This window comes from Microcebus murinus, chromosome 14 (genome assembly GCF_040939455.1).
Source record: "Microcebus murinus isolate Inina chromosome 14, M.murinus_Inina_mat1.0, whole genome shotgun sequence".
NCBI lineage: Eukaryota > Metazoa > Chordata > Mammalia > Primates > Cheirogaleidae > Microcebus > Microcebus murinus.
The window spans coordinates 81,257,652-81,273,004 of NC_134117.1; the positions used below are offsets into that span (position 1 = coordinate 81,257,652).

At 63.8% G+C, this 15,353-nt stretch overlaps 4 pseudogenes; all 4 read left to right on the top strand.

The window, feature by feature from the left end:
- The first annotated feature begins 1,802 nt into the window (after positions 1 to 1,802).
- LOC142876058 (uncharacterized) lies at positions 1,803 to 1,921 on the top strand (annotated as a pseudogene).
- A 3,455-nt stretch (positions 1,922 to 5,376) lies between these two features.
- On the top strand, positions 5,377 to 5,495 carry LOC142876059 (uncharacterized; annotated as a pseudogene).
- A 3,472-nt stretch (positions 5,496 to 8,967) lies between these two features.
- LOC142876060 (uncharacterized) lies at positions 8,968 to 9,086 on the top strand (annotated as a pseudogene).
- A 3,472-nt stretch (positions 9,087 to 12,558) lies between these two features.
- LOC142876061 (uncharacterized) lies at positions 12,559 to 12,677 on the top strand (annotated as a pseudogene).
- The last annotated feature ends 2,676 nt before the right edge of the window (positions 12,678 to 15,353 follow it).

Here is a 15,353-nt window from a genome sequence, read left to right on the forward strand (position 1 = left end):
CTGGGCACCCCAGGGAGGCCCGGGGGCTGGCTGGACAACGTGGTCTGCTGGGCGGGGGAGGGTTTGGAGGAGCAACTGATGCCCTTCGCACCTTGGGTAGCAAGAGTCTGAGGTGTCTCTGAGCCCTGTGCCATGTCCGGGGGGGGGGGCGCGGGGGGGGGGAGGAGGAGGAGGAGGAGGAGGTGGGAAGGGCCGGGGCCTGCAGTCCTGTTCCCGGGGTGGCACGGCAAGTGGCTTCTTCCACAGGCTGCTTGGCCTGGGCTCCCTGCACCTGGGCCTTTGGGGGACTGGCCCTGTGCTTGCCAACACTTCCTGCAGGGACCCAGAGCTGGGAGGTGGCATCTCTCAGCCCTGGGTCGGGCAGAGCCCCAGCGGGCCATGCCCACAACCTCTCTCAGCACCGGTCCCCCAGAAGGCTCCTTTGGGACCAGGATTCTCTTGCGGTGACTCTTTAAGGTCTGGCCCCTGGATGGAGGGGCACCAGGAGTAGAGGAGCAGGAAGGGGAAGGGGGTGGCCATGCGAGGGGACACTTTGAGGCCAAGTCCCAGCTTCAGCCTGATCCTCCTGGGAACCCCGCTCTGAGACAAGGAGCCGGGCTTCGCATTCCCACAGCAGCCAGTCGTGGGCTGAGGACACCTGGGGCCTTGGGAACTCCCTGGCTTCTCCTTGGTTTAACATCTAGAGCTGCTTGTGAATCGGGCCGCCACACACACCCGAGTGCAGGTGTCTTCCGCACAGACTGCGGGCCTCGCTCTTCTGAATGCCGCTAGCTCGCCACCCACCCACGGGTGAACCTGGTCAGGGTGCTTTCTCTCGGGGGCAGACTCTTTTCCGGGCGGGCTACCGGTGTCTCTGTTTGCTCGTTTCTTTCTTCCATTTCGGGAAAGGCTTCCTTGCTGGGTGTGGAAATCTCCTATGCCTTCCCTCGCCTATTCTGTCAGCTTTCAAATTCTCTTTCAGTTGCCACCCTCACAGATGGATTAGGAAACTCTTTCCGGTGCACTCATTAGTGAAATGACCTCAATGAAGCTGGAATCCAATATCTAATGGCCGATTTTTAGCGAGTCCACACGCCAGGGTGGTCGGGGTCCAATGCAGCCCCGGCCAGGCCCAGGCCCCTTGGACCGGGCCACAGGAGGACACAGAGGAGGGTCCCGGCCCCCACGAAGCGGTGCCGGCGGTTCTCCACGGGCTTGGGCGTTTTCCAGAGGTAGGAGATGGAGGGGACTGATTTCTTCAGCGCCCCACAAACCACGCCACCCCACCCCACCCATGGGACACATCCCCAGAGAGAGACGCCCCATACACTGGCTCCCCTCCCCCTTGCGCTGTGCCCCAGCCCTGGCCCGGGGGAATAGGCGGCAGCCCACCCACAGGGCGAGGGGGGGCACAGCTGAAAGGGGTTGTGGGGGAGGGCGGCCCCTGGCTGGGGTCAAAGGGCGCGCGCGTGCGCAGTCAGCGTCAGCGGCGGCGACGCGCTGGGGGTGGGCAGCGGGTAGGTGAAGGAGGCCGGGCGAGGAGACGAGGGGGGCTGGGAGGGCTCCACCTTGGCGAGTCCAGCCGTGGAGGCGCATCTTGTGTGAGTGTGAGTGAGTGTGAGTGTGTGTGTGTGTGTATAGAGAGACAGCCCCCCGCCCCGCCCCGCCCATCACCCCCGTCCCTGGGAGCCCACGGGACCCGGCCGGCGAACTCAACAGGCCCGGCCCGGCGCGGGGCCTGGGGCGGGAGGCGGCGGCGGCGGCGGCGGGAAAGCGCAGAGAGGCTCGGCTTCTTGAGCGGGGCAGGGGCGCCCTCCGCCGCCGTCTAGGGCCACACCACCCTGAACGCCCCCGATCTCGTCTGGTCTCGGAAGCTAAGCAGGGTCGGGCCCGGTCAGTACTTGGATGGGAGACTGCCTGGGAATACCGGGGGCCACAGGCTGCTTCTTTTTTTTTTTTTTTTTTTTTTGCCTCTTGTTCTGTCCCCTTTCTGGGAGCGCGGCGGCGGCCCGGGGTGGGGGTGACCCCAACCCTCAGCGCCCGCCGCGGTGCCTGGCGCCTCAGCCCGCACCGTGGGGCCTCCTCTTGTCCCAAGCCGCGACACCGCCGCCACGCGGCAGCATGCGTGGCATCTGGACTGTCAGGTCTCAGACCAAAGGTCTGCTCTGTGGGAACAGACACGCTGGAGAAAACCTTGAGAGTCTGAGAGGGGAGGGAGTTCCAGAAGAAGGCCAGGATGTCATTTTGAGGGAGTATGTGACCAGAACTCGTCCCGTTGCTTTTGGGGGTTCTATGGGCTCCACGCAGGAATCTTTGGTGGTGGCACCTGATGTTGGGGGATCCGGAGTCACACCCAGACCTGCTCCACAGGCCTCCTTTTACTTTTCTCTTCGGATTCATGATTTTTAAAAAGTGTCTCTTACCTCTATGATTGCATTTTCTTTTCTCTCTCTTTTCAAGCAGATGATGGGAGTACAAGTATTCAGGTGACATGTGTTGCCCGTGCACCCCTCCCCCCTGTGTTCTCATTCATATACCTCTCATGTTGTTCCAGCGTATTGTGGGGGTACCAGTGTTAAGGTCGGGTACAGTTGCCCTCTCCAAGCCTCCCCCCTGGGGTCAGAGCTTCAAGTGCGCCCATCCCCCAGTCGGTGCGCACCCACCCCATTCCTAATGGATGTGGATGCCCATCGCCTCCCCCCACCCGCCCGACACCCACCCGATGAAGGTGATTCCTCTCCGTCCACTTAGGTGTCCATCCGTTCGTACCAATTTGCTGGTGAGCACGCTCACGTGGTGCTCGTGTGTCCATTCTTGGGATACCTGGCTTACTGGAACGGGTTCCAGCTCTGGCCAGGAGAACACGAGAGGCGCCCTCTCACCGCTGCTCCTCACAGCCGAATGGCACTCCGTGGTGTCCACGCGCCACATTTTATTAATGCACTCCTGGATGGATGGGCACTCGGGTCGCTTCCACGTCTTTGCGATTGTGAATTGTGCCCTAACTGTCACCCTACCCCTTACCCAGCCCGTCTCCTCTGCCCCTGCCTGACGCACTCCTCCCCGGCCAGGCCCGTCACTGTCCTGGGCCCCCGCCTGACCGGCTCCTCCCCGCCCGGCCTGTCACCGTCCTCTGCCCCTGCCTGACATGCTCCTTCCCGCCCGGCCTCTCACCGTCCTCGGCCCCTGCCTGACCGGCTCCTCCGTCGCCTGGGCCTTCCAAGGGCTTGGTGTGGAGGCTGCTTCCAGGAAGCCCTCCAGAAACCCGGCAGCAGGGTGGCCGCAGCAGTCTCCAGCAGCCTTCCCTAAGTCGAGTGCGGGGGACGTGCCCCCGCTGTGCCGCGGGGGGCCCAGCCTGGTGTCTTCCCTGATGCCCTGCGGCTGCCGGCTGGGGCTGCCGCTCCCCGCGAGGGGAGAGCCGCGGAGGTGGGGACCGCCTCCTGATGGGGACGTACGTACACGCAGCTCTCCACGTCGGATCCCGGGGCTCTCTGTCCTGCCCGAAGGCCCAGCGGGCCTGCGGGTCCTTAGAGTGGCAAAAACATCCGAAAGCTGAGACTGAGGGTCCGGTGGGTGTCTGCACTTTTGTGCTGGGCACCCCAGGGAGGCCCGGGGGCTGGCTGGACAACGTGGTCTGCTGGGCGGGGGAGGGTTTGGAGGAGCAACTGATGCCCTTCGCACCTTGGGTAGCAAGAGTCTGAGGTGTCTCTGAGCCCTGTGCCATGTCCGGGGGGGGGGCGCGGGGGGGGGGAGGAGGAGGAGGAGGAGGAGGTGGGAAGGGCCGGGGCCTGCAGTCCTGTTCCCGGGGTGGCACGGCAAGTGGCTTCTTCCACAGGCTGCTTGGCCTGGGCTCCCTGCACCTGGGCCTTTGGGGGACTGGCCCTGTGCTTGCCAACACTTCCTGCAGGGACCCAGAGCTGGGAGGTGGCATCTCTCAGCCCTGGGTCGGGCAGAGCCCCAGCGGGCCATGCCCACAACCTCTCTCAGCACCGGTCCCCCAGAAGGCTCCTTTGGGACCAGGATTCTCTTGCGGTGACTCTTTAAGGTCTGGCCCCTGGATGGAGGGGCACCAGGAGTAGAGGAGCAGGAAGGGGAAGGGGGTGGCCATGCGAGGGGACACTTTGAGGCCAAGTCCCAGCTTCAGCCTGATCCTCCTGGGAACCCCGCTCTGAGACAAGGAGCCGGGCTTCGCATTCCCACAGCAGCCAGTCGTGGGCTGAGGACACCTGGGGCCTTGGGAACTCCCTGGCTTCTCCTTGGTTTAACATCTAGAGCTGCTTGTGAATCGGGCCGCCACACACACCCGAGTGCAGGTGTCTTCCGCACAGACTGCGGGCCTCGCTCTTCTGAACGCCGCTAGCTCGCCACCCACCCACGGGTGAACCTGGTCAGGGTGCTTTCTCTCGGGGGCAGACTCTTTTCCGGGCGGGCTACCGGTGTCTCTGTTTGCTCGTTTCTTTCTTCCATTTCGGGAAAGGCTTCCTTGCTGGGTGTGGAAATCTCCTATGCCTTCCCTCGCCTATTCTGTCAGCTTTCAAATTCTCTTTCAGTTGCCACCCTCACAGATGGATTAGGAAACTCTTTCCGGTGCACTCATTAGTGAAATGACCTCAATGAAGCTGGAATCCAATATCTAATGGCCGATTTTTAGCGAGTCCACACGCCAGGGTGGTCGGGGTCCAATGCAGCCCCGGCCAGGCCCAGGCCCCTTGGACCGGGCCACAGGAGGACACAGAGGAGGGTCCCGGCCCCCACGAAGCGGTGCCGGCGGTTCTCCACGGGCTTGGGCGTTTTCCAGAGGTAGGAGATGGAGGGGACTGATTTCTTCAGCGCCCCACAAACCACGCCACCCCACCCCACCCATGGGACACATCCCCAGAGAGAGACGCCCCATACACTGGCTCCCCTCCCCCTTGCGCTGTGCCCCAGCCCTGGCCCGGGGGAATAGGCGGCAGCCCACCCACAGGGCGAGGGGGGGCACAGCTGAAAGGGGTTGTGGGGGAGGGCGGCCCCTGGCTGGGGTCAAAGGGCGCGCGCGTGCGCAGTCAGCGTCAGCGGCGGCGACGCGCTGGGGGTGGGCAGCGGGTAGGTGAAGGAGGCCGGGCGAGGAGACGAGGGGGGCTGGGAGGGCTCCACCTTGGCGAGTCCAGCCGTGGAGGCGCATCTTGTGTGAGTGTGAGTGAGTGTGAGTGTGTGTGTGTGTGTATAGAGAGACAGCCCCCCGCCCCGCCCCGCCCATCACCCCCGTCCCTGGGAGCCCACGGGACCCGGCCGGCGAACTCAACAGGCCCGGCCTGGCGCGGGGCCTGGGGCGGGAGGCGGCGGCGGCGGCGGCGGCGGCGGGAAAGCGCAGAGAGGCTCGGCTTCTTGAGCGGGGCAGGGGCGCCCTCCGCCGCCGTCTAGGGCCACACCACCCTGAACGCCCCCGATCTCGTCTGGTCTCGGAAGCTAAGCAGGGTCGGGCCCGGTCAGTACTTGGATGGGAGACTGCCTGGGAATACCGGGGGCCACAGGCTGCTTCTTTTTTTTTTTTTTTTTTTTTGCCTCTTGTTCTGTCCCCTTTCTGGGAGCGCGGCGGCGGCCCGGGGTGGGGGTGACCCCAACCCTCAGCGCCCGCCGCGCTGCCTGGCGCCTCAGCCCGCACCGTGGGGCCTCCTCTTGTCCCAAGCCGCGACACCGCCGCCACGCGGCAGCATGCGTGGCATCTGCACTGTCAGGTCTCAGACCAAAGGTCTGCTCTGTGGGAACAGACACGCTGGAGAAAACCTTGAGAGTCTGAGAGGGGAGGGAGTTCCAGAAGAAGGCCAGGATGTCATTTTGAGGGAGTATGTGACCAGAACTCGTCCCGTTGCTTTTGGGGGTTCTATGGGCTCCACGCAGGAATCTTTGGTGGTGGCACCTGATGTTGGGGGATCCGGAGTCACACCCAGACCTGCTCCACAGGCCTCCTTTTACTTTTCTCTTCGGATTCATGATTTTTAAAAAGTGTCTCTTACCTCTATGATTGCATTTTCTTTTCTCTCTCTTTTCAAGCAGATGATGGGAGTACAAGTATTCAGGTGACATGTGTTGCCCGTGCACCCCTCCCCCCTGTGTTCTCATTCATATACCTCTCATGTTGTTCCAGCGTATTGTGGGGGTACCAGTGTTAAGGTCGGGTACAGTTGCCCTCTCCAAGCCTCCCCCCTGGGGTCAGAGCTTCAAGTGCGCCCATCCCCCAGTCGGTGCGCACCCACCCCATTCCTAATGGATGTGGATGCCCATCGCCTCCCCCCACCCGCCCGACACCCACCCGATGAAGGTGATTCCTCTCCGTCCACTTAGGTGTCCATCCGTTCGTACCAATTTGCTGGTGAGCGCGCTCACGTGGTGCTCGTGTGTCCATTCTTGGGATACCTGGCTTACTGGAACGGGTTCCAGCTCTGGCCAGGAGAACACGAGAGGCGCCCTCTCACCGCTGCTCCTCACAGCCGAATGGCACTCCGTGGTGTCCACGCGCCACATTTTATTAATGCACTCCTGGATGGATGGGCACTCGGGTCGCTTCCACGTCTTTGCGATTGTGAATTGTGCCCTAACTGTCACCCTACCCCTTACCCAGCCCGTCTCCTCTGCCCCTGCCTGACGCACTCCTCCCCGGCCAGGCCCGTCACTGTCCTGGGCCCCCGCCTGACCGGCTCCTCCCCGCCCGGCCTGTCACCGTCCTCTGCCCCTGCCTGACATGCTCCTTCCCGCCCGGCCTCTCACCGTCCTCGGCCCCTGCCTGACCGGCTCCTCCGTCGCCTGGGCCTTCCAAGGGCTTGGTGTGGAGGCTGCTTCCAGGAAGCCCTCCAGAAACCCGGCAGCAGGGTGGCCGCAGCAGTCTCCAGCAGCCTTCCCTAAGTCGAGTGCGGGGGACGTGCCCCCGCTGTGCCGCGGGGGGCCCAGCCTGGTGTCTTCCCTGATGCCCTGCGGCTGCCGGCTGGGGCTGCCGCTCCCCGCGAGGGGAGAGCCGCGGAGGTGGGGACCGCCTCCTGATGGGGACGTACGTACACGCAGCTCTCCACGTCGGATCCCGGGGCTCTCTGTCCTGCCCGAAGGCCCAGCGGGCCTGCGGGTCCTTAGAGTGGCAAAAACATCCGAAAGCTGAGACTGAGGGTCCGGTGGGTGTCTGCACTTTTGTGCTGGGCACCCCAGGGAGGCCCGGGGGCTGGCTGGACAACGTGGTCTGCTGGGCGGGGGGGGGTTTGGAGGAGCAACTGATGCCCTTCGCACCTTGGGTAGCAAGAGTCTGAGGTGTCTCTGAGCCCTGTGCCATGTCCGGGGGGGGCGCGGGGGGGGGAGGAGGAGGAGGAGGAGGAGGTGGGAAGGGCCGGGGCCTGCAGTCCTGTTCCCGGGGTGGCACGGCAAGTGGCTTCTTCCACAGGCTGCTTGGCCTGGGCTCCCTGCACCTGGGCCTTTGGGGGACTGGCCCTGTGCTTGCCAACACTTCCTGCAGGGACCCAGAGCTGGGAGGTGGCATCTCTCAGCCCTGGGTCGGGCAGAGCCCCAGCGGGCCATGCCCACAACCTCTCTCAGCACCGGTCCCCCAGAAGGCTCCTTTGGGACCAGGATTCTCTTGCGGTGACTCTTTAAGGTCTGGCCCCTGGATGGAGGGGCACCAGGAGTAGAGGAGCAGGAAGGGGAAGGGGGTGGCCATGCGAGGGGACACTTTGAGGCCAAGTCCCAGCTTCAGCCTGATCCTCCTGGGAACCCCGCTCTGAGACAAGGAGCCGGGCTTCGCATTCCCACAGCAGCCAGTCGTGGGCTGAGGACACCTGGGGCCTTGGGAACTCCCTGGCTTCTCCTTGGTTTAACATCTAGAGCTGCTTGTGAATCGGGCCGCCACACACACCCGAGTGCAGGTGTCTTCCGCACAGACTGCGGGCCTCGCTCTTCTGAACGCCGCTAGCTCGCCACCCACCCACGGGTGAACCTGGTCAGGGTGCTTTCTCTCGGGGGCAGACTCTTTTCCGGGCGGGCTACCGGTGTCTCTGTTTGCTCGTTTCTTTCTTCCATTTCGGGAAAGGCTTCCTTGCTGGGTGTGGAAATCTCCTATGCCTTCCCTCGCCTATTCTGTCAGCTTTCAAATTCTCTTTCAGTTGCCACCCTCACAGATGGATTAGGAAACTCTTTCCGGTGCACTCATTAGTGAAATGACCTCAATGAAGCTGGAATCCAATATCTAATGGCCGATTTTTAGCGAGTCCACACGCCAGGGTGGTCGGGGTCCAATGCAGCCCCGGCCAGGCCCAGGCCCCTTGGACCGGGCCACAGGAGGACACAGAGGAGGGTCCCGGCCCCCACGAAGCGGTGCCGGCGGTTCTCCACGGGCTTGGGCGTTTTCCAGAGGTAGGAGATGGAGGGGACTGATTTCTTCAGCGCCCCACAAACCACGCCACCCCACCCCACCCATGGGACACATCCCCAGAGAGAGACGCCCCATACACTGGCTCCCCTCCCCCTTGCGCTGTGCCCCAGCCCTGGCCCGGGGGAATAGGCGGCAGCCCACCCACAGGGCGAGGGGGGGCACAGCTGAAAGGGGTTGTGGGGGAGGGCGGCCCCTGGCTGGGGTCAAAGGGCGCGCGCGTGCGCAGTCAGCGTCAGCGGCGGCGACGCGCTGGGGGTGGGCAGCGGGTAGGTGAAGGAGGCCGGGCGAGGAGACGAGGGGGGCTGGGAGGGCTCCACCTTGGCGAGTCCAGCCGTGGAGGCGCATCTTGTGTGAGTGTGAGTGAGTGTGAGTGTGTGTGTGTGTGTATAGAGAGACAGCCCCCCGCCCCGCCCCGCCCATCACCCCCGTCCCTGGGAGCCCACGGGACCCGGCCGGCGAACTCAACAGGCCCGGCCCGGCGCGGGGCCTGGGGCGGGAGGCGGCGGCGGCGGCGGCGGCGGCGGCGGCGGCGGCGGCGGCGGCGGGAAAGCGCAGAGAGGCTCGGCTTCTTGAGCGGGGCAGGGGCGCCCTCCGCCGCCGTCTAGGGCCACACCACCCTGAACGCCCCCGATCTCGTCTGGTCTCGGAAGCTAAGCAGGGTCGGGCCCGGTCAGTACTTGGATGGGAGACTGCCTGGGAATACCGGGGGCCACAGGCTGCTTCTTTTTTTTTTTTTTTTTTTTTGCCTCTTGTTCTGTCCCCTTTCTGGGAGCGCGGCGGCGGCCCGGGGTGGGGGTGACCCCAACCCTCAGCGCCCGCCGCGCTGCCTGGCGCCTCAGCCCGCACCGTGGGGCCTCCTCTTGTCCCAAGCCGCGACACCGCCGCCACGCGGCAGCATGCGTGGCATCTGCACTGTCAGGTCTCAGACCAAAGGTCTGCTCTGTGGGAACAGACACGCTGGAGAAAACCTTGAGAGTCTGAGAGGGGAGGGAGTTCCAGAAGAAGGCCAGGATGTCATTTTGAGGGAGTATGTGACCAGAACTCGTCCCGTTGCTTTTGGGGGTTCTATGGGCTCCCCGCAGGAATCTTTGGTGGTGGCACCTGATGTTGGGGGATCCGGAGTCACACCCAGACCTGCTCCACAGGCCTCCTTTTACTTTTCTCTTCGGATTCATGATTTTTAAAAAGTGTCTCTTACCTCTATGATTGCATTTTCTTTTCTCTCTCTTTTCAAGCAGATGATGGGAGTACAAGTATTCAGGTGACATGTGTTGCCCGTGCACCCCTCCCCTCTGTGTTCTCATTCATATACCTCTCATGTTGTTCCAGCGTATTGTGGGGGTACCAGTGTTAAGGTCGGGTACAGTTGCCCTCTCCAAGCCTCCCCCCTGGGGTCAGAGCTTCAAGTGCGCCCATCCCCCAGTCGGTGCGCACCCACCCCATTCCTAATGGATGTGGATGCCCATCGCCTCCCCCCACCCGCCCGACACCCACCCGATGAAGGTGATTCCTCTCCGTCCACTTAGGTGTCCATCCGTTCGTACCAATTTGCTGGTGAGCGCGCTCACGTGGTGCTCGTGTGTCCATTCTTGGGATACCTGGCTTACTGGAACGGGTTCCAGCTCTGGCCAGGAGAACACGAGAGGCGCCCTCTCACCGCTGCTCCTCACAGCCGAATGGCACTCCGTGGTGTCCACGCGCCACATTTTATTAATGCACTCCTGGATGGATGGGCACTCGGGTCGCTTCCACGTCTTTGCGATTGTGAATTGTGCCCTAACTGTCACCCTACCCCTTACCCAGCCCGTCTCCTCTGCCCCTGCCTGACGCACTCCTCCCCGGCCAGGCCCGTCACTGTCCTGGGCCCCCGCCTGACCGGCTCCTCCCCGCCCGGCCTGTCACCGTCCTCTGCCCCTGCCTGACATGCTCCTTCCCGCCCGGCCTCTCACCGTCCTCGGCCCCTGCCTGACCGGCTCCTCCGTCGCCTGGGCCTTCCAAGGGCTTGGTGTGGAGGCTGCTTCCAGGAAGCCCTCCAGAAACCCGGCAGCAGGGTGGCCGCAGCAGTCTCCAGCAGCCTTCCCTAAGTCGAGTGCGGGGGACGTGCCCCCGCTGTGCCGCGGGGGGCCCAGCCTGGTGTCTTCCCTGATGCCCTGCGGCTGCCGGCTGGGGCTGCCGCTCCCCGCGAGGGGAGAGCCGCGGAGGTGGGGACCGCCTCCTGATGGGGACGTACGTACACGCAGCTCTCCACGTCGGATCCCGGGGCTCTCTGTCCTGCCCGAAGGCCCAGCGGGCCTGCGGGTCCTTAGAGTGGCAAAAACATCCGAAAGCTGAGACTGAGGGTCCGGTGGGTGTCTGCACTTTTGTGCTGGGCACCCCAGGGAGGCCCGGGGGCTGGCTGGACAACGTGGTCTGCTGGGCGGGGGGGGGTTTGGAGGAGCAACTGATGCCCTTCGCACCTTGGGTAGCAAGAGTCTGAGGTGTCTCTGAGCCCTGTGCCATGTCCGGGGGGGGCGCGGGGGGGGGAGGAGGAGGAGGAGGAGGAGGTGGGAAGGGCCGGGGCCTGCAGTCCTGTTCCCGGGGTGGCACGGCAAGTGGCTTCTTCCACAGGCTGCTTGGCCTGGGCTCCCTGCACCTGGGCCTTTGGGGGACTGGCCCTGTGCTTGCCAACACTTCCTGCAGGGACCCAGAGCTGGGAGGTGGCATCTCTCAGCCCTGGGTCGGGCAGAGCCCCAGCGGGCCATGCCCACAACCTCTCTCAGCACCGGTCCCCCAGAAGGCTCCTTTGGGACCAGGATTCTCTTGCGGTGACTCTTTAAGGTCTGGCCCCTGGATGGAGGGGCACCAGGAGTAGAGGAGCAGGAAGGGGAAGGGGGTGGCCATGCGAGGGGACACTTTGAGGCCAAGTCCCAGCTTCAGCCTGATCCTCCTGGGAACCCCGCTCTGAGACAAGGAGCCGGGCTTCGCATTCCCACAGCAGCCAGTCGTGGGCTGAGGACACCTGGGGCCTTGGGAACTCCCTGGCTTCTCCTTGGTTTAACATCTAGAGCTGCTTGTGAATCGGGCCGCCACACACACCCGAGTGCAGGTGTCTTCCGCACAGACTGCGGGCCTCGCTCTTCTGAACGCCGCTAGCTCGCCACCCACCCACGGGTGAACCTGGTCAGGGTGCTTTCTCTCGGGGGCAGACTCTTTTCCGGGCGGGCTACCGGTGTCTCTGTTTGCTCGTTTCTTTCTTCCATTTCGGGAAAGGCTTCCTTGCTGGGTGTGGAAATCTCCTATGCCTTCCCTCGCCTATTCTGTCAGCTTTCAAATTCTCTTTCAGTTGCCACCCTCACAGATGGATTAGGAAACTCTTTCCGGTGCACTCATTAGTGAAATGACCTCAATGAAGCTGGAATCCAATATCTAATGGCCGATTTTTAGCGAGTCCACACGCCAGGGTGGTCGGGGTCCAATGCAGCCCCGGCCAGGCCCAGGCCCCTTGGACCGGGCCACAGGAGGACACAGAGGAGGGTCCCGGCCCCCACGAAGCGGTGCCGGCGGTTCTCCACGGGCTTGGGCGTTTTCCAGAGGTAGGAGATGGAGGGGACTGATTTCTTCAGCGCCCCACAAACCACGCCACCCCACCCCACCCATGGGACACATCCCCAGAGAGAGACGCCCCATACACTGGCTCCCCTCCCCCTTGCGCTGTGCCCCAGCCCTGGCCCGGGGGAATAGGCGGCAGCCCACCCACAGGGCGAGGGGGGGCACAGCTGAAAGGGGTTGTGGGGGAGGGCGGCCCCTGGCTGGGGTCAAAGGGCGCGCGCGTGCGCAGTCAGCGTCAGCGGCGGCGACGCGCTGGGGGTGGGCAGCGGGTAGGTGAAGGAGGCCGGGCGAGGAGACGAGGGGGGCTGGGAGGGCTCCACCTTGGCGAGTCCAGCCGTGGAGGCGCATCTTGTGTGAGTGTGAGTGAGTGTGAGTGTGTGTGTGTGTGTATAGAGAGACAGCCCCCCGCCCCGCCCCGCCCATCACCCCCGTCCCTGGGAGCCCACGGGACCCGGCCGGCGAACTCAACAGGCCCGGCCCGGCGCGGGGCCTGGGGCGGGAGGCGGCGGCGGCGGCGGCGGCGGCGGCGGCGGCGGCGGCGGCGGCGGGAAAGCGCAGAGAGGCTCGGCTTCTTGAGCGGGGCAGGGGCGCCCTCCGCCGCCGTCTAGGGCCACACCACCCTGAACGCCCCCGATCTCGTCTGGTCTCGGAAGCTAAGCAGGGTCGGGCCCGGTCAGTACTTGGATGGGAGACTGCCTGGGAATACCGGGGGCCACAGGCTGCTTCTTTTTTTTTTTTTTTTTTTTTTGCCTCTTGTTCTGTCCCCTTTCTGGGAGCGCGGCGGCGGCCCGGGGTGGGGGTGACCCCAACCCTCAGCGCCCGCCGCGCTGCCTGGCGCCTCAGCCCGCACCGTGGGGCCTCCTCTTGTCCCAAGCCGCGACACCGCCGCCACGCGGCAGCATGCGTGGCATCTGCACTGTCAGGTCTCAGACCAAAGGTCTGCTCTGTGGGAACAGACACGCTGGAGAAAACCTTGAGAGTCTGAGAGGGGAGGGAGTTCCAGAAGAAGGCCAGGATGTCATTTTGAGGGAGTATGTGACCAGAACTCGTCCCGTTGCTTTTGGGGGTTCTATGGGCTCCCCGCAGGAATCTTTGGTGGTGGCACCTGATGTTGGGGGATCCGGAGTCACACCCAGACCTGCTCCACAGGCCTCCTTTTACTTTTCTCTTCGGATTCATGATTTTTAAAAAGTGTCTCTTACCTCTATGATTGCATTTTCTTTTCTCTCTCTTTTCAAGCAGATGATGGGAGTACAAGTATTCAGGTGACATGTGTTGCCCGTGCACCCCTCCCCTCTGTGTTCTCATTCATATACCTCTCATGTTGTTCCAGCGTATTGTGGGGGTACCAGTGTTAAGGTCGGGTACAGTTGCCCTCTCCAAGCCTCCCCCCTGGGGTCAGAGCTTCAAGTGCGCCCATCCCCCAGTCGGTGCGCACCCACCCCATTCCTAATGGATGTGGATGCCCATCGCCTCCCCCCACCCGCCCGACACCCACCCGATGAAGGTGATTCCTCTCCGTCCACTTAGGTGTCCATCCGTTCGTACCAATTTGCTGGTGAGCGCGCTCACGTGGTGCTCGTGTGTCCATTCTTGGGATACCTGGCTTACTGGAACGGGTTCCAGCTCTGGCCAGGAGAACACGAGAGGCGCCCTCTCACCGCTGCTCCTCACAGCCGAATGGCACTCCGTGGTGTCCACGCGCCACATTTTATTAATGCACTCCTGGATGGATGGGCACTCGGGTCGCTTCCACGTCTTTGCGATTGTGAATTGTGCCCTAACTGTCACCCTACCCCTTACCCAGCCCGTCTCCTCTGCCCCTGCCTGACGCACTCCTCCCCGGCCAGGCCCGTCACTGTCCTGGGCCCCCGCCTGACCGGCTCCTCCCCGCCCGGCCTGTCACCGTCCTCTGCCCCTGCCTGACATGCTCCTTCCCGCCCGGCCTCTCACCGTCCTCGGCCCCTGCCTGACCGGCTCCTCCGTCGCCTGGGCCTTCCAAGGGCTTGGTGTGGAGGCTGCTTCCAGGAAGCCCTCCAGAAACCCGGCAGCAGGGTGGCCGCAGCAGTCTCCAGCAGCCTTCCCTAAGTCGAGTGCGGGGGACGTGCCCCCGCTGTGCCGCGGGGGGCCCAGCCTGGTGTCTTCCCTGATGCCCTGCGGCTGCCGGCTGGGGCTGCCGCTCCCCGCGAGGGGAGAGCCGCGGAGGTGGGGACCGCCTCCTGATGGGGACGTACGTACACGCAGCTCTCCACGTCGGATCCCGGGGCTCTCTGTCCTGCCCGAAGGCCCAGCGGGCCTGCGGGTCCTTAGAGTGGCAAAAACATCCGAAAGCTGAGACTGAGGGTCCGGTGGGTGTCTGCACTTTTGTGCTGGGCACCCCAGGGAGGCCCGGGGGCTGGCTGGACAACGTGGTCTGCTGGGCGGGGGGGGGTTTGGAGGAGCAACTGATGCCCTTCGCACCTTGGGTAGCAAGAGTCTGAGGTGTCTCTGAGCCCTGTGCCATGTCCGGGGGGGGGCGCGGGGGGGGGGAGGAGGAGGAGGAGGAGGAGGTGGGAAGGGCCGGGGCCTGCAGTCCTGTTCCCGGGGTGGCACGGCAAGTGGCTTCTTCCACAGGCTGCTTGGCCTGGGCTCCCTGCACCTGGGCCTTTGGGGGACTGGCCCTGTGCTTGCCAACACTTCCTGCAGGGACCCAGAGCTGGGAGGTGGCATCTCTCAGCCCTGGGTCGGGCAGAGCCCCAGCGGGCCATGCCCACAACCTCTCTCAGCACCGGTCCCCCAGAAGGCTCCTTTGGGACCAGGATTCTCTTGCGGTGACTCTTTAAGGTCTGGCCCCTGGATGGAGGGGCACCAGGAGTAGAGGAGCAGGAAGGGGAAGGGGGTGGCCATGCGAGGGGACACTTTGAGGCCAAGTCCCAGCTTCAGCCTGATCCTCCTGGGAACCCCGCTCTGAGACAAGGAGCCGGGCTTCGCATTCCCACAGCAGCCAGTCGTGGGCTGAGGACACCTGGGGCCTTGGGAACTCCCTGGCTTCTCCTTGGTTTAACATCTAGAGCTGCTTGTGAATCGGGCCGCCACACACACCCGAGTGCAGGTGTCTTCCGCACAGACTGCGGGCCTCGCTCTTCTGAACGCCGCTAGCTCGCCACCCACCCACGGGTGAACCTGGTCAGGGTGCTTTCTCTCGGGGGCAGACTCTTTTCCGGGCGGGCTACCGGTGTCTCTGTTTGCTCGTTTCTTTCTTCCATTTCGGGAAAGGCTTCCTTGCTGGGTGTGGAAATCTCCTATGCCTTCCCTCGCCTATTCTGTCAGCTTTCAAATTCTCTTTCAGTTGCCACCCTCACAGATGGATTAGGAAACTCTTTCCGGTGCACTCATTAGTGAAATGACCTCAATGAAG